Below are 21,929 nucleotides of genomic sequence, written 5' to 3'. Positions count from 1 at the left end.
AGGATGGCAGTTCAAAGCCAGTTGGGGCAGGAAAGTCTGTGAGTGAAACTTTTATCTCTGCTAACTACCAAGAAAACTGAAAGTAGAACTGTCAAGTGATAGAGCACTAGCCTTTGGGGGGAAAAATAGCTGAGGGGCCATGCATAGGCCGTGAATTCAAGCCTCAGGAGTGGCACCAAAACGAAACAACAACAAAAAAAGGTTTCTGTTCTCATTGCATTGGCCAGAAGTCAAACATACAATTATAAGGAAAGCTGGGAAATGTAGTCTAGCTGGGAAATGTAGTGTAGCTGAGTGTCCAGAACAATGAGCAATCCCTGCCACCGTGCATGAGAGAAGGAAACATATCTCAATGACTCTGTGTATTTACTTGTGCCCAGTCTGCAAAAAAGCAAATGCTAAAAACATCATTTGCTCTGGGAAACTCCAAAACTCTTTTTTTGCTGACATTCTAGGTTTTTTTTAAGACCTTTGAGAAGAGATATTTTTTAAGACACTCTTTTATTATCAAGGTTGTTCTGCCACCATCTGAGCCATTCCTAAAAAACAATGCCAGACCCACTCTGACTTTCACAAGATTTGAGATGCTGTCAAAAATAAATGCCAGCTCATCAGATTCAGTGTGAAAGAGATGCCAACACACATATAACTCAAACGAAATCTGCAGACAAGAAGCTGCTCTGCGCATATATTGTCACTTCCCCATCCCCAAGAACCTTATACCCTAGCCTGTGAATTCATGGGCTTAATCATGGCAACTAAGAGCAAGTGTCATTTTTTCCCTTTAGCTGGCACTTTGCAGAACCAGTACTTATATGTCTCTGTCAGGGGATAACATTAGAGATGTGGAAAGCTGGAGATGGAATTCTATCCTTCAGTTTGCTTTTTCTATTTGAGAGGTTGTGGTGAGTCTGTAGATATGGCTGATAAAGGGACGGAGATGTGTAAAATATGATACTAATTGTTCATTCATTGGCTCACCTATTGAACCAATAGTTACTGATTTCTAAGTTATACAAATTGTGGGGTCCATGCAAGGACACCAAGATAGAAGGCACATTTGCTGTCGAGTGGGAGAGTCAGCTATGGGAACACACAATTATAACACAGCAGGTGTCCTGTTTTAGGAGGCATGTGTAATGGCAGGAGAAGTACAAGAACAGATTCTTACAAAGGCTACCCAATTGTTTGCTATTTTTCTGATTTACTTAATACAGAAGCATGAAGCAACTCATTGGAAATCCTCCTATGTTCATAGATGGAACACTTGCACATGGAAAGGGAAAGGCAACAGTCTAGGATTTCAAGGACTCTTACAATGGCCACTAAAAAGAGAATGGCAAACACTAGTAGCTACAGATGTTGGATATCTCCTGTATATTAGGAATTGTGCATTCTTGTCAGTTATCTTGCCAGGCCCATTGTACAGAAATATCAATGAGGCCCAGAGACAACAAGGCACTTGTCCCATTATGTAGTTAGCAATCAGCAGACATAATAACAATTTGGCCTGTTCAACTCCAAAGACTGGGGTATCTATAGCTTAATCTGACAGCAAAGGTTGATGGGAAGACAGAACCCTCAATAGCTAATGCTCACTTACAGGGACTAACGTGAGGATATACTGTTATTATTCAGTTATTGATTCAACAATATTTACAAAGCAACATTTAGGTGCCAGGTGCGGTTGTAGGTGCTGTGGGATTATAGCAGTAAATAACATTAGGTGACGGGCAATGGACAAAGGAAAACATACTTTAATACTTTTGGTCACACATAAGAGGCAAAGATGGAAACTCATATTAATGAACAGAGAAATATATGTTCATTGAGTTTAGAATAAAATTAATGTAAGCGCAAGAAAACTTTGAATTGTGAGATACTTTTCAAACTCCAGGATAAAATAAAGGATATGTAGGGGGAAATACTCAAAGAACAAGAATCAAAAATGTTAAGAGTGACAATGTTTAGGTGGAAGCATTACAAATGATATTGATTCTCTAGTCAACTTTCCATATTTGAAACAATTTAAATCTTAATTATTTGATCACATAAAAATAAAGAAAATAAAACTCCAAAGGATCACACATCCTTGTGTTTCTGTGCCTTCCTGTCCTGGCATTTAGGTAGCATCTGGCCGGTCAGCCAGACGGTGATGTGTCACTCCTACAGTAATACTGAATAATATCATTTCAACACATTACCTGATTGTTGTAGAATTCACTCAGAAGGGGGAACCACAGGAGGAAATATATACTCATCATTGAGATATGGAGGATTTAATCCTGAGTTTGAGTTTTCAATAGGGCATTACACCATTTTTCAATTAAGACAGGTTCATCTTTTTTTTTTTGAGAAGTGCTGATGTGTAAAACCTAATTTTCCTTCGTTAGCATAATCGCCTGTGGATTTTATTTTAATTTACTTCCATGGGCTCCTAAGAATGACAGAGAAACTGAACTGAAATGCTGGAAGAGCTGGGTTGCCCCAGTGCTCCTGGTACTGGAAATGAAGCCACAGCTCTGAGAACAATGCTCTGGAAAAAAAGAAATCTGTGAAATCCCATTGAACACACCAAGGGTTTGGACGAAAGGGCAGGCATTACTCACAGTGGCTTTGACAATGAGAAAGGAGACAGAAAAGCCACACAGCTTTTCAGCAATGAGCATGCCTGGAGGAATTGCTCAGGTCTAATCTAGAAGCCAAGAAAAAATTGTCTAATGTCTCGGTAGAGACATTCGCTTTTTATTAAAAGTATTTTCTATGTTTTTGACTAAAAGGAGGTTCCTACCCCATTCCCTCAAGTATTAAAGCTACAAATGAAAATATCCTCAGTCAAATTAACAGGGTCTGGGAAGGGCCTAGGGTTCTTAGTATAAGATTCTGCTTCCTGCTAGAAATATTGTTTCAGAAAAAAAAATAGAAGCAATGATAGAAGGGCCACAGGAAACATCTGTGTATACAAACAGGCCAGCTCACCAGGAATAAAAATGCATTATGTACCACGAAAATCTAAATATTTTTATTAACATAGTTTGTTAACCAAGAAATGAGAAATAAGGTTTCCTAAGAGTCTCTCCCCCTACCTCCATCAAATGCTTGCTTCAATATTTCATTTTATTCTTAGGGGAGACATAACTATGCAATCTTATCTTAGATTTTAGCAATGAGTTTTCTATTAAAAGTTATTTCTTTTCCATCTCAGGCTGAGCAAAGCTCTGGGCCAAGGGGGGTTAGGGAATTTGTTTCATAAAACTGACAGCTTGGCGAGCATTCAATCACTCGGCACTCCATAGCCCAGGAGAACAAATAAGTCCTTTTCTGATGCCGCTCCAGACACATTACGATGTATGTTCCATCGCTTTCTTCCTGCCTTAGTACTGTTTGCCTCTTACAGCAAAAAGAAAAGGGGGCAGAAATCACATCAAGAAATGTGCTGAGACCTACAAGGAAGTGACATGAATCAATCACACTCTCATTTGGAAGTTAGAGACAGATGTCCCCCTCAGATATACTGTTTTAGTGGTTGGGCCTAACCTTTCTTTCCAAAAAACCAATATAATCAGCAAACCCTCAGCCATTTTGTTGTTCCATCCTCAGTTCTCTGGACATATGTGTTTCCAAGGTCTGACAGAGGTTTCGATAAGACATAAGCCAAGCTTGGTGGCTGCTGTTGGCAGAGGCACTGCCACCAGCAGGTGACTGGCTTGCAGCCTAGGCATTATCCCAGCCAGCAGAGACTGGTCACCCCAACCCTTGTATAAGCAAGAGCCCAGATTGGAAACTCCCGGCTTAATAGCCTTAATTTAGAGCAGCCAGAGAAAGGAAACCATTACAGAACTTCTCTCCCTTCCATCTCTTGTAAGAAAGTACAAGGACTTTTTCTTCCTGAGTACTCATGCACAAAGGAACAACTTAAAAATTCTTGTAATGGACACAGCTAATATAGGCTGTTGGATAAGAGTAGCTACTTTTGGTGAGGGCCATGAAAAAAGCAGAAGAATTCTAGAGGTTGGTGCAGTCTGGGTCTCTCCATCCAGGAGCTGGTGACATAGGTGTGTTGTAAATGGAAATTCTTCAAGCTGTTTACTTAATAATATCTGCACTCTTATGTATGTATGTATGTTTGTTTGTTTGTTTGTTTTTATGTTAGGATTTTAAATGAGAATAGGCACATTCAGGATAGTATGGCTATAGACACTATGATTGGATTTTGGATAAAAAATCATAGTGGATTGGGAGGGTAAAAGGGGGCACAGAAATGGAGGGACAAAGGGTGAACAAATGCAGCAATGGTACTCACTGTGTGGAAAATGAACTATGCAACTTGTGGGTGAGGACAAGAGGGAAAAACTGGGAGAGAGCGAGGGAAGAGGTAGACATTGCCCAAAAAGAAATGTCTTTATTTGACTTATGTAACTGTAACCCACATCACTTTTATCATAACAATATTTCTTTTAGTCATGGTGGATAATTTTTAGGACTATTCCAATCTACGTAGCAGGTTTTTACAAACAAAGCATTACCTAAAAAAGAGGAAATTGTGTTGCTCCAGTGTTTAAAATTCTGACTTCTTTTTGTCCTGCTACTGAGGCTTGAAGTCAGGGCCAAAGTGCTGTCCTTTAGCTTTTTTGCTCAAGACTAGCACCATCTACTTCTGGTTATTTGCTAGTTAGAGATAGAAGTCATTCCTATCTCCAGTCTCCCAAATGAAATCTTAACTACTCAGAAGACTGAAATCTGAGGATCAGAGTTTGAAACCAGCATGGGGAGGAAAGACTATAAGTCTCTTATCTCCAAGTAAACAGTATAAAGCTGGAAGCAGAGCTGTGGCTCAAGTGGTAAAGCACTAGCCTTGAGCAAAATAAGCTCAGGGATAGTGCCCAGGCTCTGAGTTCAAGCCCCAAGACAAGCACAAAATACGTTTTTATTACTGAAGTATCATATGCTTCAATACATGTATACATTTTGTAAATACATTTGTCAATATATCCATTTCCTCAAGCAATTACTCCTTTGTAGTGAACACATACAAATTCTTTTCTAATAGATTTTTTTGTGGGGCTGTATATTTTATGTGCTACTACTGGAGCTCATACTCAGGGTTTGGGCACTGTCCATGACTTTCCTGCCCAGGCTGGCTTTGAATCGTGATCTTCAGATCTCAGCCCCCTGAATAGCTAGGATTACAGACATAACCCATCATCATTCAGCTGGGGGCAAGGAACTTTACTTTTTAATGTAGTCAAAGGCTCACACTAAGCCTCAAAGGGAAAAAAATTCCTTGCATTCGCTTTGTATTTCAAGCCCTCTTCAATCCCCACCATTCATAAGGTTTATTTTGCAAGAGAAATAATTGTGATGAGAGTGGAAACTTTTGAAGACTTAAAATCATAATTTGGTTTCAAAAGACTATGAATAATGGACACTAGTCACTTTGGAAAGGAAGATCTGAATAGTCTATTGCTACCAATAATTCTGCATTTTGCTGCTCCTATAAAAATAAATAATAGTTTTTCCTAATTAGGATTTCAGAGGATGTAGAAACATTGTGTTCCGAAACTGTTTTTCTTATTCAGGGCCCAGTTTAAAATATTTCCATGACCATTAAGGATTTTGTAAGTCCTCCTTCTGGCAGTCCTACCCAAAAGATTTGATCCTTCACCTGAAATTCATCTGAAATATCCAGATAGGAAGGACTTCAGATAGATGGGGTAATAAAGAGGACAAAACACAGTTTAGCTTCCGGGTAGGCAGAATGGAGTCTCTCAGGCTGCTATTTTAAGAGAAGTATTTCATTTGGAACCAGAGAAGCTATTTGAAGGGCTTAGATATGTTCTTGCATTCTCGTACAAAGCTCCCTTTCTGCTTTGTGGTGGCATCCTCATGCCAAGTCCTCAGGCTGAACTGTCTCCACTGCTTTGGCCCTGCCCAGTTCAGCTGTCCATGTGCTAATGCCTGTCCTAACAAGGGCGTAGCCAGCTCATCCTGGTTTGCACAGGACTGTATGGCTTTTTGAAACTGAAAGTCTCATATCCGAGGAACTCTCTCAATCCAAGGCAAACCAGGACAGATGGCTAGTCACACTAGTGGCAGGCCTCTTGCCAAATCCCTCCTCCAAGCTGGGCCTGGCCAAGACCTAGATCAGCAGAATCACTCCATATCTCTCACTGCTTAAAGATTCTGACCTACTGAAAGTATGCGTATTGTAAAGTGCATTTAAAACTGCTAACACAAGGTGATCTTGGCTATGACTTTTATCAGCCCAGTTTGGGATTCTTTTTCCAAGGGTGGTTTAAAAAGGCTCTTTCGGATCCATTCTTTTTTTTTTTTGCTATATCACATTTTCTTCAGAATTGGATGCTTAGTGGATTACATGAGCCCCCCTAAGATTTTTCTGGCCACTCGACTAGACCTAGGTTGCCACCACCCCTGCTTGCAAAAGGAGAGTATGGCACACATGCCATACTGGCCCAGTTGACCTACAAAACAAAAACCAAGGGGGAGGTTATGGCAATTTACTGTTGCTACCAGACATCCCCAAGTCCCCCAGAGTCAAACTGCTAAATTCTTTTGGGATCCAGACACTAACCTTGTCATCCCTGGTCCCGTTCATTTTTCCTTATCCCCTCCCTAGAAGGGAGGCCCCAGCCCAGTTCATTCGAGTAAAAAGGCAAACATACGTTAAAAATGCTACTACTTAAAAATGCTCAGGTGGAAGTCCAAGTTCTTGATCAAAGTGTTACCTTGGTTGTCTTGTCCATACATGAAAATAGCTGTTTCTAAAACGTGGTTTCAGTGGCAGTGTGCTTATTAAATTCTAGTCAGGTGCTTCAGTTCTTTCTCAGATTTGGAAGATGTGGAGTGTTTGACTTGTAACCACAGAAGCAATGAAGAGGAGTGAAGAATATCCATGCACCAGGCATGGTTCTCTGCAGAAAGAAATAGGCAAATGACAGATTGGAAAGTACAGAAGCATCCCATATGGATGAGGAATAAAGATTTCCATGCTCCAAATCCCCAGAAGGGAGCTGGGAGCTGGTAGTGTTGACAAGAGGAAAGTGGGCTGGACCCCTGGTGAGTAATTGCAACAAAGACAGCAGAGAGGCAGGCTCTGCTTTGCACAGGTGTTTTTGGATTTGCTGAGCTTTTGTGGGTAGGTAGCACAGAGACACATGGTAGGAATATCTCAAAGCACATGAATCTCACTTTTTGCCACCAGTTAATGGTGCCATACCCCTATGATAATGGGAGTCTTCAAGTCTTCAGGCCTTTGAAGATTGGCTTTTGGAAGCAGACAAACTGGGGGAAATCCAACATATTATCTTCATCTAAGTACTATGGGTTTACTGCCAGGAGCCCGGGAGGGCTGCATTGTCAGAGATTGTGATTAAAATGAGCTTTAGGAAGTGCTGCCTGGCTCAAGAGAATGAATGTTGGTTTGAGACCAAGCCACAAAAAAGACACATGATTTCTGCTCTCAAAACACAAAAACCAAAATTAAAAAAAAAAAACCTAGAAGAAAAAGGGAGGCAGAGAAAAGGGAGGGGGAGCAGAGTTTCTCTGGGAAAAAAACAGATTTGTACACACTTAGAACAAAGCCATTGCACATTACTATTTCATTTTACAACTATTCAGACGAAGAGAAATAGTTCAGCAGTCACTTCAGTGAAGAATCTTAGCACTTTTGCACCTGCATTTTTAAAATACAAGAATAAACTTCAATATGGTTAAAACTAAGGTCAAGAGTCAAAGTGGCCCACATCACCGCCCATTTCCAGAGACCTTTCTAGGCCTTACCAACCTCCACTCCTGCACCAGAGAATCTGGCTTTTGCCCTCTAAATGCACATAACTAATTAGAATGAAAAAACAAGGAGTAGGGAGGTAGAATGAAGGGAGAACTTTGCTCATTATCTGTCTTACTGGCTTCACTTGTTTTCTTTCCTAGTTAACTTTTCAGTCCCCATTTAATCAGGGAGACCACAGAAGGGTCACAAATGTTTCTCTCTGCCAAGGCTTGCCCTAAATCACTAGGGATCATGCCTCTTCTTTTGCCCTGTGCCTGGCTCTCGATCCTCTCCCAAGGAGCCCCACCCTAGAATTAATTACTTCTAAGACTAAAAGAGGTGTAAATTTGATCCAAGTATATTTACATACATGTAGAGCAACATCACAGTGAAAGTTCTTCTTTTGTACAATAATAAATGCTGATCAAATAGCTTTTAAAACTAATGCTTTGTAGAATAATTGCTAAAGGAGTCACTAAACTCAACTGTCACTCAAATAAAGGTAGGAATGAAAGAGGGTCAGCTCTGGAGATACTGGCTTCCAGCTACTCAGAGTGAGTGACCACTGTCCTTCACGATGCTGGAAGCCATTTTCATGCACACTACAACTTGGGAACCACTGTGCTACAGGCCTTGGAGGAAAAAGTGAGTACTGGATGGAGAACAAGTGAGACATAAAGTACACAAAGCAGAGGGAAAATAGGCAGAATGGGCCTATAAAACAAGCACACTCTAGAGTTGCTCCATCGAACGGTCACTCGTAGCCACCTGAGGTGAATTGATTTTAAATTTAACAAGTGAAAACTTTAGGCCCCGTCATACTAGCCATATTTCTAGACCTCAATAGCTACTCATCAGTATTGGACAGTGAAGGACATTTCCATCCAGAAAGAAAGTTCTTTTGAATCAGGCTATATAAAAATCCCAGTTTTAGGGCTGGGGATATAGCCTAGTGGCAAGAGTGCCTGCCTCGGATACACGAGGCCCTAGGTTCGATTCCCCAGCACCACATATACAGAAAACGGCCAGAAGCGGCGCTGTGGCTCAAGTGGCGGAGTGCTAGCCTTGAGCGGGAAGAAGCCAGGGACAGTGCTTAGGCCCTGAGTCCAAGGCCCAGGACTGGCCAAAAAAAAAAAAAAAATCCCAGTTTTACTACTAATAGTCTGCATAGCCCTGTGTATGTTACTTGCCTGCTCTTGGTCCTAAATTGTCACCTATGAAATGGAGCTTAAAATATCCATCTACTAAAAACAAAATAATACATTTAAATTATTGTGGTACAACTGCCGGAATCTGTGTGCAGGAGCTTGATACATGATAGGTAATGTTACTTTTGTGATTTTATGAGTAGTCATTGGAGACATTTCAGAAGGAAATGGACAGATAGTCTGCACTGGCTACATCTACTATATTTCAATTGCAAATTCCAGGGTTTTTGTAAATGCCTTTGTTTTCAACAAGACAAGCTAGTATTGGCATTCAAAAGCAAGGCTGACACCAGAAACATGGGGGTCCTAACTCAAAGCAGTAAGGGATTTGTAGTAAGGCATCAGAGAACTTTGTTGTGTGAGGGGCTTTCTTTCTTCTTTGATATTGTTTTAATCACTATTGGTATAATCTATGGGACAGTTACTACATTAGTCTTCATGCTTCAGGGTTTTTTCTGTCTAGAAAGATACCCAGAGATCTTGTCACCTACTTGTTAACCAACATCCTTCCTCCTCCATACATACATAAAAATCATTGAGTCCAGAACATTTGTACAACCTGGAGATGACCTCTCATGATACCCCATGGCTGGCCAGATAGTAGGATAGGGAAATGACAAGAGAGCTTCATATGTGGGATTTTATTTCAACTCAGCGGGAAATAGGGAGTCATTGAACAGTTTTCAGCTAGAAGGTAACTAGGGGCTAGCTTTCATAGGAGGAAGCTCACACAGGCCCATGGAATAGCAGCTAAGGGAGAATGGGCAGAACAGCGGGGAGGATAGGCCCCACAAGCCAGGTATTTCTGATGCTGTGCCCGTGGTAGAGGGTGGGCAAGGCCAGGGTGAGGACAATGGGGATTTAAGCTTATGAGAACTGGCAGCAACATTGGTGCTGGAACCAGGGAGAAAGGGATAAGGTTACATGCTCAGACTTTAATATCAAATGGGCCAGTTTTGCTATCAACCTCCTCTTCAAAAATGACTCCATACTTCACACAGGACAAAATCAGTTCTCTATGGGTCTGGGATCCAAAGAGTTGGCTAAGGCATGCAAAGCACTAGCCTGAAGACCCTTGATGAAGTTGTTTTCTGTTCTATGGATCTTAACAAAGACTCACTCCCAGACCTAGTGCCATGGATAAGTACCAGTTTCTTAAAATGATGGACCCAAACTTTAGGCAACTTCTGACCTTTTGCCAAATATATATATATATATATATTTAAGTAGAAAAGTCATCCACTATATCTTGATCAGTTATAAAAAGAAATTGCAGTATCAAGACATGTGGAAAGGACCACTTTAGCCCCAAGAGAAGTTCTGTAAAATGGGGGGGAAATGACCCGACAAAAATAATATATAATCTCACTGCAGTTTCACTTTTCTTCCTTTTCACTACGAATGGGTAAACATCTTGTTCTATGCCAGCAGGAGTCTGCGAGTCCAGCCTTTGGAACCACAGGTTTCTGAGACATTCCTGGATGATTCTCCAGGTGACTAAGACTTAAGCTTGGCTCTAATGACCTTACATGTGATCACCAAGCTGCTTAAAGCACATGCATTGCTCAGGGTTTCTGGTATGGGTGTATTCAACATGCAAAGGCGGAAGCAGCCCTTTCTAACCTTCTTACAGTGCAATTGATAAGCCATAAAAGATCTTAAAACAAATAGTTTCACATTGATATTTTCACATTCAGTCATTTCACATTCAGTCGAAAGGGTTAGTGATTTTTTTTTTCATGAAAGGAAATTGCAGCCAGAGCTAATTGCTCAATTTAGAATGTATCTGGACATTGTTTAGATGTTGGAAAGGAAACAGTAACATTGCAGAGTTTTAGCAAAGTGAAGAGCATTATTTTAGGGGAAAAATAAACGTAAATTAGTAGGAAATGTAGTCACGTATGGTCTTCAAAACTTTGTTGTACACAGTCAAAAGAGCACTCCTATTTTGAGCTTTCCTTGACATTTTCCCCTCATTTATAAAATGTAAAAGGAAATCCATTGGCACAGGCTCAGTCCATTCCCATTCATTGATTTGTTAGCCAATCAATGGCCACTGTAATCTGAAAAAAAAAATAACACTGGCTTCTGTGACCCTTTCCAAGCAAGGCCATGTTCAACTAAGCTTAATAAAGAGAAAAACAGCAAGGACCATCTGGAAAACACTCTTCCGGAGTCACAAAAGATAGTGGCAGCCCTTGCCCAACCTGCTATAAATAAGTGTCTCAAAAGAGAGAGAGAGAGAGAGAGAGAGAGAGAGAGAGAGAGAGAGAGAGAGAGAGAGAGAGAGAGAGAGAGGACCTGATTTTCAAATCTGTTTCTACTTAATACAGCTGCAATAGAGTTTATTTAGCTTTTCGCTATAGCAGGAAGACTGTTTGCATTTTTATGACAAGGGTCTAAATGTTTTTCACAGCCATTTCCATTGCCATTATTTTGAGGAACAACATACCACTCGGACCTGTCTGTTTGCTTGTGCAGCACACAGTGGTGGCCCCCGTGGCCTCTGCTCCATGAGGCTGGCCTCCAAAGCCCAGATTTATGATCCTGTTTCCTCTCCCAGTGTTGCAACCATCACCCAAATCCTAGCCTGCAAGAGGCTGGCACCTCAGAATGACCAAATGTCACGTGCTGCAAATCAATTATTTATCCACTCAGGCTAAGCACACTGTGGATTCCTGCCAGCTCACACTCTCCCATCATGAAGGCAAGGAATTGCTCCTTTTGTGTGTGTGCCAGTCCTGGGGCTTGAACTTAGGGCCTGGGCACTGTCCCTGAGCTGCTGGGCTCAAAGCTGGCACTCTCACTTGAGCCATAGCTCCACTTCTAGCTCTTTGATGGGTACTTGAAAATAAGAGTCTTACAGATTTTTCTGCCTGATGTAGCTTTGAACTGGGATCCTTAGATTACAGCCTCCCGAGCTGCTGGTGAGCCACCAGCTCCCAGCTTCAAACCCCTCTTTGATGGATGCTGGAACTCAGCAAGGGAAGTGCATTGCTGAGTTGGCAAATCCTCAAACACTCTCACCTTTCTAACCTTCTGCCTCAGCTGAGTCTGCTGGGGGTTCCTGTACATGACACTCTGAACTCCCCCAACATTCTTTGGAAAAGGTCAGCTGACCTTGAGTGGTTGCAAAATGAAGCAGCCTCCATTGATTTTTGCCTTGAGTACCTGCCCTGTATCTCTCCCTCTCCCACCACCATCTTTGGAGCATCACCCTCTGAGAGATAATTCGGGCAGGAATGGACCAGGAACACTTTCCCTGTGATCACATCTCTGCTGTTCCTCTTTCTCCTCACACATGCTCATTATTTCTATCGATGGGCAGGACATGGTTTCTCTTCACAACAGCTTCAATGTGCACACATAACCCTCCTTTCTAGCCCCGCAAGGGACTCCCGGGAAGAAGATGACTGGAAGTTCATCTCATCAGCACCATATCATCAATTTTTGTTTCCTGGAGGCCTTACCAGGTTCTAGCTACCCAAAGAAACTCTAATGATATCTATGTTCTTGAGGAGTTCCTGGGGCAGAGTTGCTTCTGTAAGGGAACAACTGAGCAAAGAGGAAACAAAATCCGGAGGGGTGGGAGAGTGGCTGCCTGAATCTGAATGGTCCATAATTGTGAAAAATACACCATCTTCCCATCATTGACTTCCTTCTTAAATAGTACTAGAAAACATAGAAGGTAGTAGCAGTGAACAAGAAAGCTGCCCCACTTGAAATGAATCTGTTACAGTATTAGAGACAGAGCATTCACAAGTACACTAAGAGGCTGAATTAATTGGCTCAGGCTTAAAACACTCTAGGAGCCATAGTTACTCAAGAGGCTGAGATCTAAGGATCTGGATTTGAAGCCAGTGCTGGCAGGAAAGTCCATGAGACCTTACTTCCAATTAACCATCAGAAAACTGGAAGTAGAGCTGTGGTTCAAAGTAGTAGAGCATTAGCCTTGAGTAGAAGAGTAGGGAAAGCTTCCAGGCCCTGAGTTCAAGCCCCATGACAGAAAAAAAGAAACCTACAAAAAACAAAGATGCTACAGGAAACAAAATGACAGTGCAGAAGGGGAAACTTCCTGGCAGCTTCAAAGTCATTCCTAGAATCAGGCGTGTGTAACAGAGAAATTAAGGAGGAATAAGCCTGATATCTTTATGAAAAACCAGAGAAGCTGCTAGTTCTTATAACGTGCCCCCCTCTCCAATTAATTGACTTTAAAAAATCACTGTGCTTATACAATCTTATAAGATCCTTCCACCAACTTTAGAATTAAATCAGGCTTCTGAGTTGCTTCAAAGTGTCAATCAACTCTGTGAATTGTGTGTGTTCTTGTATGTGTGTGTGTGTGTGTGTGTGTGTCAGAAGAAGAAATTGTATCTGTTATTATTTCAAGTTGAATTTTCTGAAAACCACAAGTACTTCTCAATTTCTGGTGTATCCCAGTGGTTCTCAACTGCAGTGATTTTGTTGCAGGGGGGACATTTGGAAGAGTTCAGACAAAAGGAAGAGATGATGTTACTGATATCTAGTGAGTAGGTGCCAGGAAAGCTTCTGAACATCCTACAGTGCATGGGACAGTCCTTCACACACACACACACACACACACACACACACACACACACACACACCAGTCTTGTCCCAACATCAGTGGGCTAGCGTGCAAAAACTGTGACAGTTAAAGCCAAATATGATTTGCCTCTAACATATATGTTCATAGCAGTTAACCATAGGGAAGGTCTTCATTTGCTTCTAAATCTAAGGGGAGTTTGCATAGGTATGGGCCAAGAACATATTTACTGATTTTTTTTCCACATAAATGTTGAAGTTTTCCATCTGAATCCAGAAACATCCAAGAAATACTGTGACGATGACAAGGCATTTAAAATGCATGTTTCATCAGTCTTAATGGATGGAAATAAATATCTCATAAAAATAAAATGATTATCTAGTTGTGTTCCATACAAAGCCAAAATCAATACACTGTATCTTACTTAACCTGCAATTCGAGTTAAAGACAAACCTAAAACAAGAAAATGGCATTCTTTCTCATTTCTTGCTAAGTACACACTTCTGAGCATGAGGCATTAAAAAGAAAACAAATGGACAAAAACTTTGGAAAGCAGATTTTTATCCTAGAGCATAAAAAGCTTCCTGAATCATTTCATTTTATTTATGTAGATTCAATCATTCTTTAGTGAGAAAAACATGCCGCCTATTCTCTTGGTTATGCTTGCCTGGCTTTCCAAATGCCCTCAAAACTGGGATGATGAATCACATACTTTGGCCCCATTGTGCCAATTAATAGTAAGCAAAAGAAGTCCACACAGCCAAGATAGGACATTCTTCCTGGTATGTGTAGTGGTGGTAGGAGGGGGGTGGGATCCTTTAGCCCATTGCTTTCAGAGGATACTCAGGGCAAGGTGCTGTGATTTGCTAAATCCCTTTCGTTCTAGAACATTCTGTGAGGCTCTACAGTGTCCTCCGTTTAGGGTGGACTATGGTCAGGAAAACAAAAAAAACAAAACAACAATTCTATGTTTTTAGAGTCATCTCAGTTCATTAGTTCTTTATTGGTAACATCATGTCTACCCTCCTAGGCCTTTGTTCCTTTCTCTGAATTATAAGATAAAATGGGCTATATGTACAATGGCAAAAACAACAACAATGCCCCTAATGCATCCAGCCTTGGTTTCTGCTGCTAAAAAAGAACAGTTGCTCTAGTACAGCTGGAGAAGCTTTTCTAGAGAATGGATAATACCCTGGCTGTTAATGAATTATTTTTCTCCAGAACGTCAGATTCTTCCTGTGCTCCAGTAAACAGTCTGCTTCTGCCATGGGAAATAAAACCAGCTCCTTCTGAGGAGCCCAAGGAGGTCAGCCAAGGGTTCCCTGTGGGGGCAGCGCCCTCAGGAGCCAGAGCCACGGCGCTTGACCTATAAATCACCACAGTCCCAAGTTTATTATTCCATCCCTCCCTCCTATTCATGTCATGTTCAGCACCCAGGGAAGGGCCCAGGAATGCAGGGCCATGACTGAGATGATACCACAGACTTAGGTAGACTTGTTTTCCCATCCCACTCCACTTTCCTTACCCAGGTATCCTCATCTGCAGTAGACACGGAAGTGAGTGGGGGGGTTATATATTCTGTCTTCTTCACAGAAGCATTTATTTATGTCCTTGCTCTTGCTCCCATGAGGCTATCCGGAAATGACTCTGTGCATCCTCTTTGTCTTCTTTAACACTAGCTTCTGCCCCAAATAACCTACTCTAAGCATGAGAGTGTCTATTTGGGACATGATTCTCCAAGCACAAAGTCCTGGGAAGGATATTATTTGAAGCTGCTACTACAGTGGGTATCAGGGGAATCAGTGATTCAAGAAGGAGACAACGTTCCAAAGGATGAGAATACTGGCTGCATGTTCTGAGTGATGAAAAAGGAAAGGAAAAGGACTCTTTTGTCCAAGCCAGCTGGGCATTTTCCGCTGCCTGCTTGCCTTGCTTTCTCCATTAGATTTCAGGAGCCTATATTCACTCACAGAATATGAACATGGTAGGTCTGATGGGGACTTCCCCTCCCTAGTGGCACCTTAGTTAGCCATTGCTCTTTCTCCAATGGCTCTTGCTTCAATGGCTCTAAGCCAGTGAAAAGCGAAAGCATCCCATGCCAGACCATTGTAGCTACTGTCTGCCATGGAGATAGTGTTCATGGCCCAGCACATCTGCAGGGGCTATAACATCACAGCAGTTAGTGTGTTCCACAGCAGTGCTGTCTAATAGAAATACAGACTTTAGAATGCTCTAGAAGGCACATTCAAAAACACATTGGCAATATTAATAGTAATGCTCTATCTCATTTAATCAATGTATTCCAAGTATCATTTCACCACATAATCAATACAAATTATGAATGAGCTATGTTGCCCTCTCTTTTGTCCTAAGTCTTAGGAATCCAGTAACACAGTATATTCTAATTTGGACTAGCTGCCTTTCAAACATAGCACAGCCACATGTAGCTAATGGCTACTGCATTGGACAGTGCAGATACTAGATGCTTCCAATCCTATAGGAATTCCTATCAGACAACACTGGGATAAAAGATTAAAAAGCTTTGGGAATGAGAATGACAGATGAGAGAGAGCAGGGTGTGTTCCATGATTCTCTATAAGTCTTGAGTTTTTAGAGCCAATGATGACAGCAGAAACTGGAACTACTAGGATTGGGATATCCTAGAATCCTATTGATACCTCTGGGTGGAGATTAAAATGGACTTGTATGTCAAGCCCTGGAATCTATTTACGTGATCTTGAGTGTTTGTGTCCCTCACCTCTCCGATTCACATGTTGCAATCTTAATCTTTAAGGTGATGGTATGAAGAGGTGGGGATTTGGGGAGATGATTGGATTATGAAAGCAGGGCCCATGAAAGCAGTGGGATTAGTGCTCTTATAAAAGATACCCCAGAGAACTTACTTGCCCCTTCTGCCATATGAGGGCACAATGAGAAGTTGCCATCCATGAATATGAAAATGGGCCTTCACTGGAGAGTGAGTACGTTCACATATTGATCTTGGACTTCACAGATTCTAGATCTGTGAGGAATAAAGTTCTGTCATTCACAGCCTACCTAATTTGGACTAGTTTGTTATAGCAGTCAAAACGGACAAAGACAGACCATGCCCACATTGTACAGGGCTGCCTCCCAGCTGTGGGAGATCAGCAAGTACCATCACTGCTGTCGGCATCCACTGCTTGAGCTATCTCCATCTTAGGCGTTTTGGGTTGTTCGGGGAAAGGGATGGGATAAAAACAAAATCACCATGTACTTCTTTTGATAACAATTGCACGTTTGCAATCTAATTTGGTGAAGCTAATAGAGAAGCATGATCGCATTACACACACCTCTGGTACACAGGTGTGTTTGTATGTGTCCCTGGCCAGATGGAGAAGGAGCTTCATGTATGAAATCCAAAAGAGCCATTGTCACCACCAAAATTCCCTCCTCACCAACTGCCAGTGAAGCACAGAGGAGCAGTAGCGCGGAGAGGCTCATTAAAAACTGTGAGCTGAAAAGAAGCGGCTTGAGTCCGGAAAGAATGAGATGATGGGCACCCAGACAGATGATCAGGTGGGAGGGAAAAGTGGCAATCAGAGGCATTCTCCCAAGACAAGTGCTGCCAACTCTACAGCAAGGATGTCATCCTGATCCCCAAATCAAGCTTCATTCAGAATTCCACACAGTCTTTGTGTGTGGGGAAAGTGCAATTAGCCATCTTTCCCCCACCTGGAGAGCCTTATACTCTCAAATCTCCCTCAGATTTTGATCAGAGTGGCGGCAGTCAGAAGCCTCTCATAATGTGGATTCAAATCCTGGCTCTTGAGTGGCTTCAGAATTTCTAGGGGGCTAAGGGCTACCACTTTGTTGAAAGATAAATTTCAAGTCCCCTCCTCCCTTATTTTTATTTAATACTTGTTAAGGATGGTATTTAGTAAAAAATAAAATAAAATACCACATCCACTCTACTACCAAGGACTTTGGGACTGATCACTTAACCTGTTCCAACCTCTGTTTTCTCATCTGGAAGATGCCATTAATGCTGTCTATTTCCCATGGATGACATGAGGAATAAATCAGCATGTGTCAGCATGGAACTGCTAAGCGCTCAAACTGTAGCATAACCCCAGAAACCCTTGAGTATCTACCAAACATACAGCCTCTGGATTTCTCCTTGCTAGGTCTCCCTATGACAATGATTTATATCTCTCTTCCCACCACCATTCATTCTAGTGGCTCCATCATTTGGATTTTCATTTATTTAGCAACAATGGATTGTTGGGGGATTCCTAAATTCCTAACCATTTTCTATGTGAAATGGTTAGAGACTGTTTGGGATCTATCTATCTTGGCACATAAATGTTCATCACCAGTGACTGGGCTGCCTCACTGGCGGGTTTCCTCCCCTACCCCACTCCACACAGGGATTCGTACCATATTTCATAAAGGGGGATGGGCTGAGGGCTCTGGCCTTTGGGAGAAATAAATAAGAGACTTTGAGCAGGGGCAGAGGGACATATTGCCTCTTTAAATCACAGCTACTGAAGTCTAGAATCAGACTCATGACTGGAAATTTCTCTGAGCATTATCTGTAAAATAATGCTTCATAAGGGTCACAGGGTCAACTAAGCAGGTTTCTCACATGGGAAGTACCTGGCAGACAGAGGGCAACAACAAATGTTAGCTCCCTTGCTAAATTAGTTAGTCTTTCTTCTCCCCAAATCTAAGGTTAGGAGAGAAACTACAGAGCCAGACACTTGCCATTTTCCTATTGTGGCTTTGGATCACATAGCGTGTGGCTATCTGCACATGGAGAATATCTCCATTCTGGGTAAAGGGATTTGAGGGTGGAGGGAACAATCCTCTTCTCCGTTTCCAGGTCATTATAGCTAGAGCTCTCTGCTATTGCTAGAGCACTCCTAGCAACACCAGGTCACAAACCTCCCAGCCTTTGCTTGCATCGTTTCTCTTTCTTGCTGTTCTGATGGCCCTGTCTCAGTGGCTGGTTTCTAAGTAGAAGATTTTGCCATTTATTTGTAAGTTGTTGCCCACTGCCTGCCAACTAGTTCCTAACTCAACAACTGGTATGGAAAAATCCTTTCTCATTTTGTTCCAGAGCAGGTTTTCCTAAGACAAACATCACCACGGGGGTCTTCTCTGAATAATAAAGGAGTCCCCTAGGTGGCTGGGTAGTTCTCTGGGATAGTGCCAAAATGGCCAGACACACCACCACCACCACCTCCGCCATCCTCAAAAGTTCCAGTCTGATTAGGCTCACAATGCCAAGAGTCACCTCAGGCATGCCTCTATAGGATATCTACTCAATATATGTGGGGAGGGGAAGAAAAGTGTCTGGGATTGGCTTCCCTAGGCTTTTAAGGGACAGAAAAACTGAGATGCCACCAGGCTTATGATCCTGTCCCTTTAACCTCACCCTAGGCTTCTGCACAGCTCTTCATGAGAAAAAGCAAAGGGAAAGAAGGGAGTGGAGCACACAGCCACACTGGGAAAAGGCTGGCCCCCTACCACATCACCACCCATCCATTGTAACAAAGGCACTGCCACACAACAGTTCAAAGTTAGCCTAAATGTCTTCACCAACCAACAAATAATTTTGATGACTCAAAGGGAAGAAAGAGACATCTAGAAAACGGTGGGAAAGAGTCCCTGGGAACCGCACGGGGGAAAAATCTAGCCTGCTGCATGCAAAGGCTAAGAATTGTTTTCTCCCTGCTGGCTGCTTTTCTCTTGAAGAGAAGCTTCCAAGAATCGGCTAAATCAAGGGATCACACCAGAGGATGCGAGATAATGCTAAACCAACAAAAACAAAGACCCAAATGAAACAGAGGGAGCCATGAGAATAGGCGGTTATCAAAACTTTGTTTGGCTCTATCTATTTATCATCGCTGCACACCCGGGCTCTGCGGAATATCATTCTGTTGATGTCACTTATCCTCAGCAAAATATTTACACATCCTTAAAAACGCCAGATGAGGAGGGGAGGGAGGCTGGCCCGCTCTCTGCCACAAGCTGCCTCTCTCCAGCACCATTGCCAGGTTCGGAGGAGCCCAGAAAGTGGGGGCCCAAGGGGGTGGTGTAGCACCCATGCCCATAGATCAAAGCTCCCAGCAGTTCGGGGAATGCTGACGCCCAGGCTGTACCCTGCCCTGCCCACTTGTACCTGACTCTACAAGCGGCAACCACAGCACCGATACAGTGTCAGCATCTCCTCCCCACCCCCCTTTCTCATTGATTAAGTTCCCAAAGCATTGTTAAAGCCAGGTTGTTGTTCCTTCGAAAATAAGCTAAATTCATTAGCTTTCCCTGTGCCACAAAAGGAATATTCATAAAAGTTTGGCAGGCAGGCAGGAAGACTGACTGCATGCCATGGGATGGGTGACAATCCACTCTGCCACAACCACCTTCCTCCTCCATGCCCCATTCTGAGCTCTAACCATCCATCGTACCCCAAACCTACTCCAGGGACTTCTGATAGAGAAACACAAAGCAGCAGCTGTTTGGCAACATTTCTACCCCTCGCCAGCAACTGTGGTGGGATGCCATTTCCCCACCCAGGCGGAGCTTCTTCGGAACAATAGTCGGGCTTTAAATGGCAAACAAGCAAACACACAGAGCACAACCCCAAACCCACCCCCACCCCCCAAAAAAAGCCAACGTGGAGACAGTCAATAACTCCCTCCGCAGCCCAAGGCGCCACTGAAACGCAGGCAAAAAAAATGCAGCGAGAAGGAGGCTTGGTGCTTAACATGGCAGCAAAGCCCAAGCTGGTGCGGCCACCCCTGAGCTGGGCATTGGGGGGCACCAGGGTTCCCAAGGCGCCCATGCACACTCACGCGGCTCCAAGGGGATGCGGGGCTGGCTGAGGGTCACAAAGAGGAGCCCAGTACAACCCCAACTTTCCACCCAGCTCGCCAGGGCCGCCAGATACGTCAACAGAATCCATCTTTCGAAGGGCCTGGAAGGCGCCGGGCTTTCCGGGCCGGGGCAGGATGGCAGATCCCGAGACAGCCGAGTCCGGTGCCCGGGCACGGGATACACCGCGCATTACCCTCTGCGCCCAGTGCCAGCGTGCGGGTAAGCTCCCCCCCCCCGCCCCAAACCCACTTCGGGGACCTTCGCCCCACCAACCAGCGCCGCCTCCCGGACTCATCCCTGCACCCACCGGCTAGCGTGCGGCTCCGGCCGCCCGAGCCCCGGGCCGGGCGCGCAGCATCCACCGTGGCCTCGGCCGCGTCCCCGCCCCCGCCCGGCTCTCCCCGCGGCCGCTGGCCGGCCTCCGGGCGCCGTCCTGCCCCCGGGAGCAGCCAGGCCCCTTCCCGGGCGCCCGGGCCCTGCCAGGCGCGCCCAGCCTGACGCGCCCCCTGCGTCCCGGTGGCTGGTTGTCTTGGGGGAGGACCCCGCGGGGGTGACCCCGGCCCCGCAGGGGGGCGCCGCGGCTGCCGCTACCTCGCAATCCGGGGAGGAGGGGGGGGCCACAGCCTCCAGGAAGCCGCGGGGTGGTCGCGGGTGGGGGTACGCTCTGGTCTGGCCTCGCCACTGACCGCCACGGATCGCCTGAAGGGGGGGCACCGTGGACGGAGCCTCCGTGGCCGCTGTCACCGAGCCGCTGTCGCCGCCACCGGGCTGTGCGTGAGCGGGTGTGCGCCTGTGTCCTGCCGAGTGTGTGTCTGCGTGCAGCGCCCGCCCGGCCTTTACTATATACACCGAGGGGTGGGAGGAGGCGGGGAAGGGGAGGGATTGGGGGAGGTGGCGGAGGAGGGGGAGCAGGAGGGGGACGAAAGGGTACCCGAGGAGGCGGTGGCGGAGGAGGGACAGGTGATCTTGCCCACAGAGAGGGTGTGGCTGTGCGGGGGGGGGGGGGCAGGGGGGCAGGGGAGCCCCGAGCTGAAGGGTATGGAGAGGGGACGTGTTGGGAAAGGCTCGAAGAGCTGGGCACCTTGCTGCCTTCTGTCAAACTGGGGAACATTCCAGACCCCAAGATGAAGAACTAAAAGGGGAGCAGAGCCCTGGAGGGACAGAGGCAGAGGAGGTGGGAAAGGACCAGCCATCAAACTAAAATGTCGATTGGGACACAGGTTGATTTTCCTCAGACAAAATTAGTCCATGGGTAGAATCTAATTTCTATTCATGAGGCAATTCATGTATTAATGTAACATTTATTAAACACCCAGTGTTTGCTTGACGGTGTGTAATTCCACAAAGTGAAATCACAAAGATGATGGACAAGCATATGGTGACTGACCTGCAAATACATAATATATGTCAATAGTATTATTGATCATTCAAACATTGTAAACCTATGTTCTTAACATGGTTTTAACAAAGAAAAGGAAGCAGCTGCATTGGTTTAATGAATCCTCCA

At 44.1% G+C, this 21,929-nt stretch overlaps 1 protein-coding gene across 3 annotated transcripts in view; it reads right to left on the bottom strand.

Annotated features, from left to right (window-relative positions):
• The window catches only part of Rai2 (retinoic acid induced 2), a 60,161-nt gene extending 38,931 nt beyond the window's left edge, over positions 1-21,230 (bottom strand). Inside the window, exon 1 of one of the 3 annotated variants that reach the window (XM_048336197.1) lies at positions 21,109-21,230. The gene's annotated coding sequence lies outside the window, so the exon portion shown is untranslated. Of the gene's footprint in view, positions 1-20,400; positions 20,635-20,729; positions 20,758-21,108 lie in introns of those variants that run through there. The other 2 variants (XM_048336200.1, XM_048336198.1) reach the window with 2 other exon arrangements.
• Between the last annotated feature and the right edge of the window lie 699 nt (positions 21,231-21,929).

Source organism: Perognathus longimembris, chromosome 28 (assembly GCF_023159225.1).
Source record: "Perognathus longimembris pacificus isolate PPM17 chromosome 28, ASM2315922v1, whole genome shotgun sequence".
Lineage (NCBI taxonomy): Eukaryota > Metazoa > Chordata > Mammalia > Rodentia > Heteromyidae > Perognathus > Perognathus longimembris.
Note: the sequence above shows the minus strand (reverse complement) of the source record. Positions and strands in the feature narration are given on the sequence as shown.